The sequence below is a fragment of the Phocoena sinus genome, chromosome 2 (assembly GCF_008692025.1).
Source record: "Phocoena sinus isolate mPhoSin1 chromosome 2, mPhoSin1.pri, whole genome shotgun sequence".
Taxonomy (NCBI): domain Eukaryota; kingdom Metazoa; phylum Chordata; class Mammalia; order Artiodactyla; family Phocoenidae; genus Phocoena; species Phocoena sinus.
In genome coordinates, this window is record NC_045764.1 from 32,747,024 (window position 1) to 32,766,214 (window position 19,191).

Genomic DNA, 19,191 nt, shown 5'->3' on the forward strand with positions numbered 1-19,191 from the left:
CGCGTCTGCCGCGCCCCTCCCGGGCCCGCCCCCTCCGTCCCCCGGGTGCGCGCAGTCGCTGCCCGTGTGCCCTGCCTGCCAGCGCGCCTCGGGCGGGCGAAGATGAGGAAGCTGAGCCGAGCTCTCTGCCGCCCGCTTCCCGGCCCGCGCCGCTCACCGCCCGCAAGCCCGTGACGCGGCGGCGCCGGCCGAGACACAAAGACCGCGGCTGGGGCCGCCCGGGGGCTGAGGCCACGTCCCGGGGCCGCTGCGAGCCAGAGCGCCATGCGAGCCGGTGCCGTCCGCCCGCTGCCCGGGAGAAGCCCGAGCGCCCGCCTTCGCCGCCGTGCGCCGGCCCCAGTCCCGGCTGCAGCCCGGTGGGCGCCGCGCAGGTGAAGGCAGAGCCCGACCCGGGGCGGCCGAGGCCACAGCCGCCCCAGACCCCGGGGTGCGGCCTCTGGTGCGGACCCCGGGGTGTCCGAGAGGCGGCGGGGCCCGGCGGGTTCCGGAGTCTTACTGAGCCGCCGCGTCTGAGGCCGGGCTGAGCCCGGCGGGAAAGAAGTGGGAGCCCCGCAGGGCGGCGTGGGCCCGGCGCCGGGGGAGCCTCGGAGGTAACTTCGGAGAGCCCGGGACGGGCGGGGGGCGGGAGCGCACGTGTACTTGAGTGTGCCGGTGCGAGGTGTGTACGCCGTGTGCCCGCGGCTCGCCGCACACGCGCGCGGGGTGTGAGGTCTGGGGCTGCGGGCGCACCTCCCCGCCTCCCCTCGGCCCCGGAGCACTGCGGGCCGCAGCGTTGGGCGCTGTGATGGGCAAGGTGCGTGTGCGGTGCTGGGCTTGACCAAACCTGGTGGAGAGATCGGGGCTTCGTTAAGCGAGTCAACGGGAAAGGATCATGCAGTTTGGGGCAAGTTTTCATGGCTGAAAATTCCCTTGTAGAAAACGGTGTCTTGAGGGTTAAATAGGCGAGCACTGTGTGCAAAAAGCCTGACACATCAGAGGCGCAAAGTAAGACGGAAAGCTGGACGAACCCCAGCTGGACCGACCAGTGCCTCCAATTCTTAAATTGAGATTTCCAGTCACGTTGACGTGGAATGGGATCGTTGTTCTTCCCGAGGAGATAAGGATGTTCAACTTCACCTGCCAGAAACACAGAAGCCAGGCCTGGCGGGTGAGGAGCGTGCACTCACACCCTGTCTACCTCGTGCATCCGCAGCTTTCCCTATCTGTTCCGCCCTCCCTCTTTAAGCGAGTATTCCTCCGGGCCACCACATCCAGCCAGGGTAACCATTTGTCTACTCTCTCAAGGGTGCCGGGAGCTTCTGGCGGCATTTGAGCAGCTTCACTGGAACAGTGCCCAATCCAGCATTGTTTTGCTGGAAGACTGTAGCCGTGTTAAACTGTTGTGTAAGGTGGTTGGGTTCAGGCACACTTTTCAGCGGGAATTAAGTATCGTTTGCGGAAGACCTCAGCTGGGGGATCCAGAGTCTCTGCGATAAACAATAGAGATCAAAACAAAAAACCAATAGAGATGTATCTTAGAGGCTTCTAGCCCATTTGTCTTGTGCAAGGGACAGAGTCCATGCTGCCGCCCTCATGGCTGTGATTGGGAGCTTCACTGCCCCAGCTGACTGCGATTTTATGTGTGGCATAGAGAGTTGCCAGGAGTGGTTTGGCAGCAGGGTATGGAGCCAGGTATGCACCCCTTTCTCTGGCAAACAAGCTGTTGCCACCGCCTCCCCCAGATGGAGAAGTTGGGCAAATGACCCTTCCTTCCCATTTCTATGACCACCAGCATCCCTGGAGTCTGCTCTGCAGGTAGAAGACAGCAGACAGCTGTGGCCACAGGATGTCTTTTGGAATGCGACCCTCGCGGCAGTATTTTGAGGACAGTTGAAGTAACAGAAGGAGCTTCAAGAGGGTAGGGTGCCTGCTGCTGCAGGGAGAGTTGTACACCTCCCCTTTAGGGGCTTTCTTTCTGTGTCCCAGAGGAAGGTAGGGCAGGAGAGAGAAGGGGGAGTCTGCAGAAAGAACACACTTAGAGATTTGCTTAGGTTACTTTAACCTGGAAGGAAAACCTTAAATGTCTGGTAAATAGAGTCTGATTTTTATTGTACATGTCTGAGAGGTTTGTATAAATCTGAGTCTGTGTGCAAATAAATGGCCAGGGAAATAATAGATCAAACAGTTTATTTGCATTTCTGATGAGTTTGGTGAGGAAGTGTTGTACAGCAGTTAATACTTGGAAGACAGACAAAGGTTTCTTTGTTGGTGATGTGTTCTTTTTGAATTTTACATATATAAAGTCCTTTTTTTTTTTTTTTTCCTGGCCAGTGCTAGAGGCAAAATTGATACGTCTTTCCAGCTTCCAAAGCTTTTGTAGCTATTGACCCTCTGATATTCCCTCCGAGACATTCAATTGCCTCTGTGAGGTTAAGATGTCTGTCCTGTCTCTACCCACTGCAGACAGAACTGGGCTGGGGGTTTTCTCACTCAGGAGTCCCCGAATAAGCCCTTTCTCAAATCTTGACAAATGTGAAGCAGAAAGCAGTGTTGCATCTATGGCTTTGTGCTAGCGGGGGCAGGGATTTGATAACCAAGAGAAGGAAGGGGAAGACCCTGCTCCCTGCTTCTGCCAAGTGGTGATGTGTGTTCTCAAAGTAGCCGGGAAAGGTTCCAGATTCCTCTGGGGCTGTGTTGCTAAAGCCCACTGATTAGCTTTTCCCACTGACATTTGGAGCTTACCTGCAGACTTGGTGTAAATTGGAAAAAAAAAAAAGAGGGGTATGGAGTTTAGAGACAGGCAGAGGCAGCTGGTGGCCAGCCTCAGGTATGCTTCTAACTTCACGGTATGACCTTGGTAAGTTACTTAACTTTTCTGCATGTTTATATAAAATGACAGAGCATCAGACTAGACCATTCGTTTCCCCCCCCCCAAGAGTAGAGCTCTTTAAGAGTAGAACGCTTTAAGTTAAATCTTATATGAAAGTTAAGTATATGAAACAGATTAAAGATGAGGGAGGGACATGGCAGCCTGTTCATTCCCAAGGTAATGTCTGAAGCACCCTCTTGGAACCGCTTACGGCACCCCAGAACAGTTAAGAGAATCCCTGGAAGCCTTCTCTCCAGAATGTGGCATTTGAGTGTTTGAAATGTACTATGGTGGTCGCCTAGTTCTGTGTTATTGAGGAGGATCTGGCACCTGGTCCTCTTCGATGGCTAGCTAACCCCCTACGACGTGGAATCCAGAAAGATCAGGACGTCTCCAGCCCGAAAGCTCCTAAATAGAGCACAGTAGCTGGCATGTAAGTAGGTACTTAGTAAATGCCTGCTGCGTGGATAAGAAAGTGAGGGAGTAAAGTTATTTTGACGGAACAGGGACTAATGGATGGAATGACTACAGTATAAACCGTAGGAGGGCAGGATCTTTGATTGACTTGTTGCTGCCTAGCACAGACAGATTTTGGCTCATTGCAAGAAGAACCTTTAAACTAGTTCAAGTTGGGAACCAATTGCTCTAAGAGGTCACCAGCACCATGCGTATGGCGGTTATTATTCTGCTAATAAAGAGTCCGACTGTCTCTCCTTCTGGGAACATGGAGGATTGCAGTTCCCTGGTCACATGAAATTAGATGTGGCCTTGTGCCTTGTTTGGCTGGGAGCTTTCAGACTTAGCAGGTGCCTCACTTCTTTGTTCTCCCTTTTGCTCTGCTCCAGGACAGTCAGAGTTCCATGGGATTTCCCTGGCAGTCCAGTGGTTAGGACTTGGAGCTTTCAAGCTGCTGTGGCCTTGGGTTCAATCCCCGGTCGGGGAACTAAGATCCCATAAACTGCACTGGGGCTGCCCCTCAGCCTGGGTCCTAGACTGAAGGCGATGTGGGGCTGAGCCCCTGGCTGACTCACCTTGGTCATGTCCATGGATAAGAAATAAACCACTGGTGTTTGAAGCCACTGGAATCTGGGGACAGTCTTGCTGCAGTATAACCTAGCCTATCCTGATGGATGCAGTGGGTAAAGAGCTTAGGGTAATGCTGGTTTGGAATCAGAACACATCAGCATATCAGTGTTATCCAGGAAGGCCCAGGTTGCTGAGACAGGGCTTCATGGCGATTAGAACCTTGGAGTGATTGAGGCACGTGTTGTCATCTTTGCTGGTTGCAGAGTTCATTTGCTAATATACCCAGGCCGATCTTTTAGAGAAGGACCCATGATAACCAAAGGCCTGACGCATAAGCCATAAAACGCTGGCTTAATAGGTTATTGGGAAGATGAATCGTTAAGTGTGTTCGCTGGTCAGGGAGAAATGTCCATTAGAAGGCAGATAATAAAAAGAAGTTCTTGGGCTTCCCTGGTGGCGCAGTGGTTGAGAGTCCGCCTGCCGATGCAGGGAACGCAGGTTTGTGCCCTGGTCCGGGAAGATCCCACATGCCGCGAAGTGGCTGGGCCCGTGAGCCATGGCCGCTGAGCCTGCGCGTCCGGAGCCTGTGCTCCGCAACGGGAGAGGCCACAACAGTGAGAGGCCCGCGTACCACAAAAAAAAAAAAGGAGCTGTTTTGTGAGCTTGGAATGAAATGTAGGGGAGTTAGTGGAGTGAGCTGCAGGGCCAGTGTCATATGGCTGTGACATGCTGTTGTTTCCTTTTTTATCCAAGTTCGAGAACCACCTGCTGAATGCACTACATACGTACACACAGACGCCATTTAATGCCATGCTTAGTGCCTGATTTGTTGAGCACAATTACTGTATGATTCTTCTGGGGCTCTGTTGTCCCGTGTTCTCAGCCAATGGGAGCTTTCACGGCAGGCTTTTCTACTGGCTTGGCCTGTGGGAACAGTGCCCTACAAAAGCTCTCAGCCAGCGAGCCCCCCACCTCCTCTCGGCCGTGGAAGCCTTCCTCAGAAGCCCTTCCACCTGCTGTGCCCTTTCCTCCTGCCCTTCTCCTTGTGTCCTGGCGAGCAGTTTTGACTTCCGGTGGCTGATGTGCTTTGATTACCACATTGCGGCCTCTGTAACATCACTGGGATTTTGAGAAAGAAAAAATGTATGCAGGATGCTAAACATGCAATCTTTATGGTTACTTAAGGAGACTTCAAGTAAACAGCTGAGAAAACAAACCAAAAAAGGTCAATAGGCCAGTAGGGATTGATGGGAGTCCTGTAGGTGTGAGGGGCTCTAGAACCTCCTGGAAGCCTGGAGGGTTGACCACAGTCGTGAGAAGGCCAGCCAAGAGACACAGGAATGGGGCCTGGAGTTGAGGTTGGAGAACATGGAAAGCCGTTTGACATTGTGGGTGCAGGATGGAGAGCAGGTGGTGGGCGGGTGGGTTGGGGGGGATGGAGATGGGTAGTGAGTGGGCATGGGTGCAGTGGGTAGTTGGCTCTGGGCCCTCTCTCCCTATCTGTCCCGCCGCCACGGGTGCACTTCCTGTGCTGTGTTGAACATAGCTCGTGCAGGTCTGCCTCTCCCACCGAACTGTGGGCCGCTGGAGGAGTGGGGCAGTGTCTCAGTCCCCGTCTTGCCCCAGTGACCGGCACGGAACTGGCACAGGCTGGGCAGTGCAATAACGCTGTCCCTGTGGAGGAGGGAATGAGCATCGCGTCGGATGATTCAGAGGCCCTCTGCAGGGGCGGGGGAGGCCTGGCTCTGTAGCTGCCGCATGATAAAAAAATGGAATGATTCAGTCCGGTAACCTCCGTCTGAGTCAACAGTACGGTGTGGCCACTGGAAAGATCCTTAGCTGAAAGATGGCATCCGGAACGAGGAAGGGGACATCCGCTATTTTCTGTACTTCAGTATAAGGAGGCTTAACTCCAGAAGCCCACGAGCCAATTGGAAATTATTTAAAGTACCAGGGTGCATCAATGCCAAGATGTGTCTAGTCCAGCATTCCCAGGCAACTGTCAGGGCAAGGACAGTACCAAAGCCTCTTGGGGATCTTTTCTTGTACTGTATTGTATTGTATTTTTTAGATTAATTTTTATTGGGCTATAGTTGTTTTACAATGTTGTGTTAGTTTCTGCTGTACAGCAAAGTGAATCAGCTCTATGTATACATATATCCCCTCTTTTTTGGATTTCCTTCCCATTTAGGTCACCACAGAGCATTGAGTAGAGTTCCCTGTGCTATACAGTAGGTTCTCATTAGTTATCTATTTTATACAGAGTATCAATAGTGTATATATGTCAATCCCAATCTCCCAACTCATCCCCCCCCCCCACCGCCCGGGGGGATCTTTATAAATGTAGATTTCAGGCCTATACCTGATCTGCATCGGCAGAATGGCTGGGCTTGAGGCCTGGGCCCCTGTTTATCCCCCCACGGTTACAAGTGCTGTTTGGAGTTGCCTGAGGAAGGGGAAGATGCAAGTCAGAGACCTCGTCCCCATCAACAGGAAGGATACAGGGCGGTTGCAGCTAGGTCCTGAAGTGAATGGTTGGAGGACGCGGGAAGGATCAGTTCCCTGTCTTGGGGCTGTGGTGCCCAGGCAGGCATGGGTCAGGGTTGCTGTGAGCTTGGAGAATGGGGAGAGGGATGTGACAGTATGACCTTCCCCGTGTCCAGGGTTTTAGGATGTATTTCAGGATTACAGTACAAGAGAGTCCTTATCAACATCACAAATTATCATTACCCTCAGCGGCCAGTCAGTAGAGGGTTCTACCTGACAGGCTGGGCAAACCAGATCTTATTTGATCAATTAGAGCAAAGCGTTTGCCTTCTGAGAAGGACTGCAAACCTTCCAGCTATGTCAACCGTAAATATAAGAAAGTGGAGAGGACAAGACTTCCTTCCTTGCCTGTGTGCACTGGTGGTCAGGGATTCAGGCCCTCCATTAAAGAGGTACCCAGCCCCAAGAGGGCCACGTCCTAACCTCCAGAGCCTGTGAATCTGTGACCTTACGTGGCAAAAGAGACTTTGCAGATGTGATGAAGATCTTGAGATGGGGGGATCGTGCTGGATGATTGAGGTGGCTCAAAGTAATCACAAGAGTCAACCAACGGGGAAGAGGAGACAGAAGAGTTAGCGATGGAGATGTGACCACTGGAGGAGAGCTCAGAATGATGTAATTGCTGGTTTGAAGCTGGAGGAAGGGGCCGTGAGTCAAAGGAAACTGGGAAGCCTCCTGGAGCTGGAAAATGCAAGCAAACAGATTCTCCCTTAGAGCCTCTGGAAGGAGTGCAGCCTTGCTGATACCTTGACTTAAAAACCCATTTGGTCTTCTGACCTCCAGAACTCTAAGATGATAAATCTGTGTGGTTTTAAGCCACTATGTTTATGGTAATTTGTTACAGCAGCAATAGGAAACGAATACAGCACAACCTCTGAGATGATCGATATTTGCCACCTAAGTGTTGGGAAGCCACAGAACTTTGCAGAACCAGAGGTGTAACTTTGACTTTTTCTGGTGGCACTGGACATTCTGGGGAATCTGATCAGATCTTCACCTTGGTCAGTGTTTCTTGAATCCTAAAACTCTACCCTCTCTACGGTGAACTCAACAGAGACCAAAGCTTCCGTCGACTGCAGTTTCGGAAACACAGTAATAAAAGTTCAACACTGTCCCCAAAGTGCGAATAGTCACTGAGACCACATAGCCATCGCAGTTATAAGACGGCCACACACAGGATCTAGAGTATGCATTTACATTTATAATGAAATGAAAACAAACAGGTAAATTAAAACAAATCATAGAAAAATGGCGTACCATTTTCCCCAAACGGCATATATAGGAAAATACATGCAAGGAGGGTTGGAAAAACTTTCCTAAATGAGAAATGAACTAGAGGGTTCTTATACTGTTAGGAAACATTTTGACTTCCCTCAAATGATATCTGTCTGTACCTCTTCATCCCAACAGTCATCATCTGGTGCAGGGCCTCATCTCTTTCTGGGAAGTCAAAGGTCAGGAGGGAGGCTGACATAGGGATGATTTTAGGTGGATAGAGGGGAAGTTAAGGATGCTCCCAGCTCTTATTATTTTTTCACTGTAAAATGGAACATGAGTGGTGCCTGAGCTATTTTTGGAGATGTTTTGGTAAAGAACATAATCACCTTGGAGCTAAATATTATATCAGAGACAATAAACTAATAAATAGTGTTTATTTGCGCACCATATTGTATAAAGTGCCTTCCTGGCCAACCAAACATGCCAGTCATGCTTCAGCCTCAGGGCCTTTGCACTTGCTGTTCCCTCTGCCTGGGATGCTTGCTTTCCTCTGCATGTGGTTTGCTTGTGGTTTCCCAAATAGGTATTTAGGAACTTCATTCAGACGTAATCTTTCCCCTGAGGACTTCTCTGAACATCTTATTAAAAATTGCAGCCTCCAGCCCTGGCCCCATGCTTTCTAACCCCTCCTCTATTTTTCTCCATAGCATTTTCCACCATCTAATGTACTATTCATTTTACTTATCTATTTTGCTTATTATCTGTCTCCCCACTAGAATAGAAGCTCATGAGGGTAGGTGTTTTTTTTTTTTTTTTTTTTTTTTTTTGCGGTATGCGGGCCTCTCACTGTTGTGGCCTCTCCCGTTGTGGGGCACAGGCTCCGGACGTGCAGGCCCAGCGGCCATGGCTCACGGGCCCAGCCGCTCCGCGGCATGTGGGATCTTCCCGGTCCGGGGCACGAACCCGCGTCCCCTGCATCGGCAGGCGGACTCTCAACCACTGCGCCACCAGGGAAGCCCGAGGGTAGGTGTTTTTGTTTTTCTTTTTTTTGGTCTTTTTGAATACCCAGCTGTATTTCTTTTATTTTTTAAATTTATTTTACTTCATTTCTTTTTTTTTGGCTGCATTGGGTTTTAGTTGCGGCGTGTGGGCTCTTCATTGTGATGCGTGGGCTCCAGAGCGTGTGGTCTCTGTAGTTTGCAGCATGCAGGCTCTACTTGAGGCATGTGGGCTCAGTAGTTGTGGCGTGCAGGCTTAGTTGCCCTGTGGCATGTGGGATCTTAGTTCCCCGACCAGGGGTCAAACTCACGTCCGCTGCATTGGAAGGCAGATTCTTTACCACTGGACCACCAGGGAAGTCCCCCTGCTGTATTTCCAGTAGTTAAAACCATGCCTGATACATGCCAGTTACAAAGTAAATATTTTTGAATGAATAAATGGGTGTCTCATTTGACCCTGTTAGTAATTCCAGGAGGAGGAATTGATATCTTACTTTTCTAGGTGAGAACACCAAAGATCAGAGATAATAATTTACTTCCCCAAGTTTCCATTGCTGGGGTTTGCCTACATATCTTTTCTTCTTTATTTTTTATTAGAAAATCACATATTCCGAACATTTAACTAATACAGACCTAAAACAAAGGGAAGGAAAAAGCACTGAGAGATAGTTTTTATTAACATTTTGGTATATAGGGTGTGCATATAGATAATTTTATATCATATTACAATATGCCATTTAGAAGCACACTGTTTTACTTAAGAATACATCATTAAAAATTAAACATGTCAATATGTATATCTATGCAACATGGCTTATTAGTGGCTGCATGACATTTCACCATATTGGTGTACTGCAATTTTATATAACCAATTGTTAGCGACAAAGGTTATTGCTGATTTTTTCTTATTATAAGCAACATTAAAGAGAATATTCATAGCACTTGTTTTTACACATATCTGATTATTTCCTTTAGATAAGTACCTACAGGTGTGGATTTGTTTTATTTAAAGGATGTGCATATTTCAAGTTTTATGCAGATTACTTCCTGTAACGATCACACAAATTTCTCTCTCTCCAACAGTGCTTGGGAGGGCCCACTTTCCCACATTCTCCCCAACAGTGGGTATGAGTCTTCTTAACCAATCCCAATTCAGCAGGCAAAAATTCCATAGCATTTTGGTGCTTCTTCGCCTTAGAAAGAAAATATCATTTTTATTTTCTTTAGATGTGTAACGATAAGGCAGTCAGACAAACTGCTGTTTTAGTTTACTTTCTTTGTTTATTAGGATGTTGCCCATTTTTTCCTTTGCCTTTCTGTCTTTGAATATTGACTCCTTGTCTTTGGGGCGGTTCATTCTTTCGTATTAATATTTAAAGTTTTCTATAAGATGCAAAAAGTTTCTGCATTCTTTTCTTTTTTCAATTTCTGTGATGTTTACTGACAAGGTAAGTCATTTTCATTTATCCAAGTTGACGAATCTTTTTCATCATGATTTCAACTTTTGGAATCTTGTGTGGAAAAATCTTTTCACAACTTCAGATTATTTAATCCTGGCTCAGATTTCCTTCTTTACATTTAATCTGTTATTTACTTTTGTATATGGCAAAGAATGAGAGCTAACTTAATTTTTTACCAACTGTTTAACTGATTTTTCTAATAATACTTAACTATTAACTATTACCTAACTATTCAGTAACGTGCTTTACTGAATAAAACATTATTTTCTCATTGACTTGAAATGCCACCTTCCTCATAGAATGAATCCTTAGCTACATTTAGGTATGCTTCTTGTCCTTTTATTCTGTTCCATTGATTTACCTGTCAAATTATAGGAGCTTTGTATAGTAGGCTTTAAAATTTGTCTATCCCAATAGATTGCCATTTCGATCCAGAATTCTTAACTAATTAAAATAAAGCAAATAGCTATTTAGCGTTCCCTTTAACACACAGGCCTCTCACCATAAAAATGCAAAATCAGCAAAACATAATCAACAACAAAAAACTGTCGTCAGTTTTCTTAATAGTTACCTTTACAGCCTTATTTATAAAAATTTTCTTTTGGCTCTATTTTGACAGGTCTAAGTGGGAACTTGTTTATCTAGTTTTTAAAACTGATGTTCATTTTAAATTAGCACATATTTTTTTAAATGCAGAAAAGTACAGAAAATAACCTAAAAGATGTCCACGTACCATGGAGATTAAATAGGTGTTAACATTTTGTCATTTTTGCTTCCATGCTTTATTATTTTTTTTAAAGAAAAGACTGTGTGGTAGTTCAAGTTCTACCTGCTCCTCCTTTTGTTTAATCGCCAGCTATTCACCCCACTGGAGAAGGAGGATTCTGTCCCTAGGGTTATGAGAATGGTTGCCTGACATCTGACTCTGGAAGATGAGACTGAGAGCAGCTTGTTAATCACATAGACTCACAGTCTGGGTGGAGGACACAGTACATCACACAGGGCCACACCCGGATTGACTTGGGAGCAGAGTGAACAAGCAGGGTCTGACAGGGGCAGGCTTCATAGTAACAAGAGGGTGAGGTGACCCCTGGTTCCTGTGGGAGGATGTGATTGGCTTGTTTGAATATCCCTGGTCTGGCAGGGTACCAAACCTGCTACCCAGGGATAAGTAGGAACCACCTGGTCCCTTTGATGAGGATGGTTATTTGGCCAGGGGATCCTATCTGTGGGAGCAGAGTAGGGAGAGGAGCTTGTGGCTAGATCATTCGAGAACCTCCAGGTCTCACCAGATGTCAAGACAGCACATAATACTGGGCCTTAATTTTAGGCGTTAAACCACATTTTTCCTTCCCCTTCCTTCTCTCCAAAGGAAACCACTCTGCCAGACATGGTATATGTCGTTTCCATATATGTTTTTGTACTTTCCTTTTTATATATACATCCCTAAACATTCTATTTTTTAAAAAAATTATATCAATGATATACGTCCATTTGCAACTTTCTTTTTCCATGCACTTTTATGTTTTTGAAGTTTATCCTTAAATTTATTTTAAATAAATGCATTCATATTAGCTGCTGTATATTATCAATTATTTGAATACCCCCAAGTTTATCTTTTCCTCCACTGTACTATTTTACTATTAAAAAGTGTTTTAATAAACAGTTTTGCCTCCTTCTGAGCCCATGTGAATGGTTATCTCTGGTAACCACAGATAAGCAACACAACCAGAGGTGGATTTGGATGGCAGTAGGATTTGTTTATCTTGAGCCGTATCCATATTGCCAAATTGCTTAATGTTTGCCAGACGTTAATACGTATAACATGAGATAGATACTATTATCATCCCCATTTTACAGCTGAGAAAACTGAGACAGAGAGACCAATAACTTGCTCAAGTCACACAGCTGGTAACTGGAAGAGCTTGGATTTAAACTTGGGCAATTTAGCTCTGGAGTCATGACCTTTAACACGCCATTCTGCCTGTAACAGATACCAACTATATTCTGATTTGGTTTTGACTGATACTATCTTATCCCATCTGCATACTTTCATCCTTTCTGTGACAACATGTTTAGGTATGTCTGTTATAGGTAGCATTTGACTGCAATATTTAAAAAAATTTTTTTTCAATCCAATTTGAGAGTCACAGTCTTTTAACCAGTAAATTTAGCCTATTTACATTTTCTGTGTATGTTGTATTTGGAAATATTTCTGTCACCTTATTTGTAATTTTTACTTGTCCTAATGTGTCTTTGCTTCTTTATTTCCCACTTTCCTACCTTCTATTAATTGATTGAATTTTATTTATTCCATGTTTTCTGTACACTGGTTCAGTAGTTTTACATTAAGTTCTACAATTTCTTCCTGTTCTGTCAGTGGTTATGCATAAATTTTTTCTACTACACATTTTTTTTACTTAACATTAAATGTATTTAACATCCCTTTTCTCCTCTGGAGAATACAGGTAATACTTAGAGAGTTTTAACCCTGATCATTGCCCCTTCCATTTTACCTCTAAAATTAGTAATTGTTTTACACGGTTGATGTGTTTAGAATTAACTATATGTTTACCTCTTTCTTTTCTCTGGATTCACTTTCCTTCTCCCTGAAGGAGCTTCTTTAATAGCTTTTACAATGAGGAGTGTGAGTGACAAACTGTCTGAAATTATAAGTTTTTCTTTATTTCTGAATAATAGTTTATCTGGTAATAGAATTGTAAAACTATAAGTTATTTTTCCTTAGCACTTTAAGGATTTTATGCCTATGTCTTCTGATCTCTTTTTTTATTCTTTAAAAATCTGTTTTTAATTTTACCCTTTTCTAGGTAATTCACTCACCACCTTCCCATTTTAAGGCTTTCTTTTCGCTTCTCGTATTCTTCAATTTCAGTATGATGTGTGTTGGTGTCTAAAGGTGAATTCATTTTTGTATGCCTTATTTGGAGTGTATGTTGCACTTTGAGACTTCAAGTTTTCAATTCTGGAGCATTCCCTAGACATTATCCCTTTGATTATTGACTTTCCACCATTTGTTCTTATCTTTTCTGGAACTCCTGTTAGACATTTGTTAAAACTTCTCCTTTGCTCTATGCCTTTTAACCTCAATCTCATATTTTAAAAACCTTTTTATTTCTCTGCACTGCATACTGCTAAATTCCCTTAGATATATCTTCCAGTTCAACAATTTTCTCTTCACTTATGTCTAATATGTAATTTGCTTTGTCCACTGTGATTTTTATTTCAATGATTATTTTTAATTTCTAGAAGTACTGTTTCATTCTTTACCAGATGCCTATGTTCATTTTTTCACATCTTCTTTAATTTGGATTTCCAGAATGTTTAAATATCTTTACTTATTTAAAATATACTTATAGCTTTTTAAAGATTGTTTTCCATTTTGTGATGTTCTCGAAGTTCTAATCCTCCTGATTATTTTGTGTCTGCTGATTGTTACTGTCGTGTATTTCCTCTTGCGTGTTGTAATTTTTAAAAATAGTATTCAACGTTAGTGTGGCTTCTTTTCTCTTTGGGGCACCCTTGATTGTTCGGAGCAGTTTTGCACTTGCTTTGCTTGAATCCAAAGATATCACCAACATAGAACCTATTTGCACATTAATTTCTTAACTCAAGAGACCTTAAACCATCCAGCAACATAAATTGGGCCCTAACGTATTTAAGGCATCAGCCCTGTTTTACATTCTAAGCCCTGTTTTACATTTAACCGAGAGCCCAGGCAGAAGCTGACAAGTCTCCTTGCTTCCTGTGCTCATAAGCAGGTTTTCCCTCTATTTCATACTCTCACTTACAGTTAGAAAATAGTCCTTAAAGGGCCCCGTCTTTCTGCAGACCTCTTTCCCACTCACCATCTCATGGAGGGCCGCTTATATTCTAACTTGGTAAAAACCTCCTGCACCAGCTCCCCCAGAACAGCTCCATTACCAGCTCTGTGATTTTCAATCCTGTCTCTGTTTCTGGCACCTGGAGATTACCTTGCTCCCTTGCAAGCTTAGCTGCACACATTAAGAAAAAAAATCATATTTTATCCAGCATTTCTAGGTGTTCATAATGGGAGGCTCGTCCCATTTTCTAAGCTTGCCTTCTTGCCAGACCTGGGAAATGCTTCATGTCTTGACTTCTTAATCAAGGGCTTTGCACTAGGGTTGAGCTCTGTGGGGATACATCTTGGCAAAGAGGAGCAAAGCCCCCTTCCCATCTCTATGCTGCCCTCTTTAGCAGCTTTGCGGAGGAAAACTGCCATTAGGAGAGAAAGGGGTCTCCTTTCAGTTTGAAATGTATCATAGGTGACACAAGGGGAGGTAGAAATTCCCATGCATAAATTTTAGATTCCTAGAGGAATGCCTTCCTTTTGTAGTTTCATTGAATCCAGAATCTCACTGAATCATAGTAGCATTCACCATCCTGGAAAAAGAACAAAATCCAAAACAACAAGCCAGGTCAGTATCTGGGCTGGAATTACACAAATGCTACAGAGAAATGCTCTTTACTGTGCTTTTCATGAGTGTAAAGTGAGAACATTGTGCCCACATTCCATCTTGGCCCGTTATTTCAGTGTTGGAAAGATCGATATTTCGTGGCATATGGGAAAGCTTTAGTAAGAACACTTCAGGAACTTCCCTGGTGGTGCTGTGGTTAAGAATCCGCCTGCCAATGCAGGGGACACAGGTTCAATCCCTGGTCCAGGAAGATCACACATGCTGTGGAACAACTAAGCCCGTGCGCCACAACTACTGAGCCTGCACCCTAGAGCCCGAGAGCCACAATTACTGAGCCCGCGTGCCACAACTACTGAAGCCTGCTCGCCTAGAGCCCGTGCTCCGCAACAAGAGAAGCCCCGCTCACAGCAACTAGAGAAAGCCCACGCGCAGCAACGAAGACCCAATGCAGCCAAAAATAACTTAATTAATTTAATTTAATTAAAAATTAAAAAAAAGAAAGAACACTTCACAACCGAGTTTTGCTAATCCAGTTCAAGGTTGGTGTCATTTGTTCTCATCAGATTTTGGAGTTCTTGGCAGAAGGGAAGGTGAAACCTTTAAGGGAGTTGGTGGAAATGAAATTCAGAGAGCTTGTCTTCTGTCCAAAGATTCATGCAGCAATCCTGCAAGTTATATCCCTAAATCGTGTCCTTTTCTTCTGCTCTGTTTTGATCAACATCCGATGTCAAGGCTTTGAGCAGATAAAAATGCAGAAGGTCATGAAAAGGTGGACATTCACTTTAGCCTCGCACACTGAACAGCTGCATTTGTCATAGTTGGAGCATGACATGAGAAAGACACACAGTGTCATGAGGTAGTGGGAAAAAAATCTGGCATCCGTTTTCTGCCCTTCCCAAATGTACAGACCGCTGTGTGGTGGAAAGAGCCATGGATCTGGAGCTGGAAGAGCCTGGAGTGGTCCTCCTGGCTGTGTACGTGCAGGAGGCATTGCCGAAGAAGAGAATGTGGACCCCGGTCTGCACACCCTGTGGGCGAGTGCCCACCTGAGCCACAGGCCCGGCCCCTCCAGTACCTGCTCTGTTGGTGCTCCCAGCTCCCACTGCCCGCAGAATCGAGTCCAGACTCCCAGCCCAGATTCAGCGCCCTGCCTTCTCTAAATGCCCTCTGCTTGCCCAGCTCCACAGTCAGACTCCGCCCCGCCGTACCTTCACGCCTCTGCCCTTTGCCCTGGAATCTGCCCCCGTCTCCTTCCTCCAGACCATGAAACACCCTCTTCCTCCTCAGTCTTCGAGGCCTTTGCAGATGGCGCCTCCTCTGCGAAGCTGGCCTTTCCCTGTGGCTGGGATTCTTCTCACTCCCTCCGGGTCCCCAGCTTCTTGTTTATGCTTCTCTGGCACCTGACAGCCAGGACTGGCGTTTCTGCACAGACACTTGCGAAAATAGGCGAGGTGTCAGAAGCCCTGCGTCCTGCGGCCGATTCTGCCACTAACTCTCCATGTGGCTTTGAAAAATGATGGCCCTAGGCCCCGTTTTCCAGTTTGTAAAGGCGAGGGGCTTAGCCTGGGTGCTCACCGTGGTCCCTTGCACAGTGCCATGTACACACTGTTGCTCAGACGGTTTGTGAAGCTCCGAATGCCTGCAGAATCTTCAAGAAGACCCGAGGTAGTTGCCCGGGGTGGGCATCAGGTAGGTGACAAGGGGGGCCCGGTCTTAGAGTGACGTGTGATAAGGTGGCTGAGAGGGCACCCCTGTTTATTCTGAGTGGATAATTCCAACCTCTGGCCTTCAGAACTTCCTCATGGAATCAGTTTATGAACTTTCCTCTTATTTAAAAAAGAGATGAGTAAAGAACTCTGTGCACAACCTGTTCTTCTCCTCTTGAGGTGTAATCCAGAGAGGCAGTAACTCACGGGTTTAATGCAGATCCCTGAAAGCACGTGATTGAGGACAGAGTTTTCTACAGTGGGAAACTAAAAGTCTTTTTTTTCAAATAAATTTATGTATTTATTTTTGGCTGCGTTGGTCTTTTTTGCTGTGTGCGGGCTTTCTCTAGTTGCGGTGAGCGGGGGCTACTCTTTGTTGTGGTGTGCGGGCTTCTCATCGCGGTGGCTTCTCTTGTTGCGGAGCACGGGCTCTAGGTGCGCGGGCTTCAGTAATTGTGGCATGCGGGCCCAGTAGTTGCGGCACACGGGCTTAGCTGCTCCGCAGCATGTGGGATCTTCCGGGACCAGGGCTCGAACCTGTGTCCCCTGCGTTGGCAGGTGGATTCTTAACCACTGCGCCACCAGGGAAGCCCGTAAAATCTTTGAAGAGATTGAAAATGTGAAAACTAGGGAGGCCAGAATGCTGTTTTAGGCACAGGTGTGTCTTGCTCTCTCTGTAGAATGGACTCATTTCCCCAAAATGCTCACGTGGTCCTACTTCCTAACCTGCAGAAGGTGCTGTGAGGCATAAACCCACGGAAATTACTAGATTTCCCACTGCCACCGCTGTTCCATGAACGACTGCTGTCATTTGTGGAAGGGCTGTCATTGGGGGACACTTTATTAAGTGCTGTACATGAGCTTGTTAATTAACCCCATTGTTACAGGTGAGGAAAGTGAGGTTGGGGACCGTAGGTGACCTTCTGGAGGTCACGTAGCTAGTGACGAGCAGGGCTGGAACCTGTGTGCCCATCTTCTCCACCTTCAGGCTGCACTGCCTCTTGCAAAACCCAGCCCCTTTACTTTCTTTTTTTTTTTTTTTAAGCTCAGTCAACATTTTACTCAGAAATTCGTTAAAGATTTGAAACCTTTTTAAAAATTAATTTTTATTGGGGTATAGTTGCTTTACAATGCTCTGTTAGTTTCTACTATACAGCAAAGGGAATCAGCTATACGTATACATATATCCCCTCTTTTTTGGATTTCCTTCCCATTTAGGTCACCACAGAGCATTGAGTAGAGTTCCCTGTGCTTTACAGTAGGTTCTTTTTTTTTTTTTTTTTTTTTTTTTTGCAGTACGCGGGCCTCTCACTGTTGTGGCCTCTCCCGTTGTGGAGCACAGGCTCCGGACGCGCAGGCTCAGCGGCCATGGCTCACGGGCCCAGCCGCTCCGCGGCACGTGGGATCTTCCCGGACCGGGGCACGAACCCGTGTCCCCTGCATCGGCAGGCGGACTCTCAACCACTGCGCCACCAGGGAAGCCCTACAGTAGGTTCTTATTAGTTATCTATTTTATACACAGTGGTGTATATATGTCAATCCCAATCTCCCAGTTCATTGCACCCTCCTTTCCCCCTTGGTAACCATAGGTTTGTTCTCTACATCTGTATCTCTTTTTCTGCTTTACAAATAAGTTCATCTGTATCATTTTTCTAGATTCCACATATAAGTGATATTATACAATATTTGTTTTTCTTTTTCTGTCTTACTTCACTCTGTATGACAATCTCTAGGTCCATCCACATCTCTGTAAATGGCACAATTTCATTCCGTTTAATGCCAACCCCTTTACTTTCTAAATGGGGTTTCTCAATCCCTCAGTCTGAAACCCCACGCTTCAGAAATACCCGGGTGGCTTTAACAGCTCCCAAGATTCTGGACTCCTCCCAGGAATTCTGATTTAATTGGTTGGTCTGGGGTTGGGGGGGCCAGATCTCAATATGGTTTAAACCATCTGAGGCAAGTCTTTCCTGTGTGAGTAGCACTATTACCAAGGTGTGGACAGAGGCCCGCTGAGCACCGAGAAGGGAGCAACTGATTCCAACTGAGATCAGTGAGAGGTTGGCGGAAAGCAAGGCTGTTGGAGGCGGGCCCTGGAAGCGAAGCAGGGTTCCCGGGGTGTGGGCAGTGAGAGGGCACAGGCCTCCCTGGGGGAAATGCAGAGTGGACATAGGAGATGCAGGCAGGGGAGGCTTGGGCTGTGAGGATTGAGCTGGGCGGGTGGTTGGGGACCACTGGGGGTCCCGATGAAGTCCTGATGGGTCTGAATTCCAGAAGTCCAGCTGCTCACGGGCTCCCCAGGCCGGACTTCCTGCCCCCGGGGGTGCATGCACGTTACTCGCAGGTGGCTCCCGAGTGCGGGCTGGGGTGGGACCCCGCCAGCCACCTCTCAGCGCCTTAACGGGGACGGGGCGGGGGGCGTGTTCTCCTGCCCCGGGAGGGGCTGTGCAGCCCTCTGAGCGGTGCCTGCCGCCTCCAGGTGCATCCCGTGATTCAGCAGAGACTGGTCACTGCAGGCGCTGTGCTGGGGGTGGGCGTCCAAACGCCAGGGAGGGTGTCTCTGTGGACGCCTTGGCCTTTCCCCAGATGCACATCAGGCTGTGCTGGGAGCTTAAGAATATTCAAGCCCTAAGGGCTCGGCTGAGAGAGCCCAAAGAGAGAAGGGGTGTGGGTGAGAGAGGGTGTGTGCCTATCCACGTGGGTGTGGCAGTGAGGGCGTGTGTACGTGTGTGAACTGTGGCCGAGAGTCGTGTGTGCGGTTGTGTGTGTGAGGGTATGAGTGTGTGTGTGCGTGGGCGTCGCTGTGTGTACACACACATACACGTTCCATGGCAGGTTCACTCAGCCCCCAGAGCTGTCGGGCCGATGTTCCATCCTTGCTCTTTTGTCACTGAGATGAGAGCCTGGGCTTTGGCCTTCTACGGATTCGGC

General features: G+C 46.8%; 1 protein-coding gene across 1 annotated transcript in view; it reads left to right on the forward strand.

The window, feature by feature from the left end:
• The first annotated feature begins 464 nt into the window (after positions 1–464).
• The window catches only part of MINAR1 (membrane integral NOTCH2 associated receptor 1), a 36,777-nt gene continuing 18,050 nt past the window's right edge, over positions 465–19,191 (forward strand). Inside the window, exon 1 of the mRNA XM_032623886.1 lies at positions 465–590. The gene's annotated coding sequence lies outside the window, so the exon portion shown is untranslated. The remainder of the gene's footprint in view (positions 591–19,191) is intronic.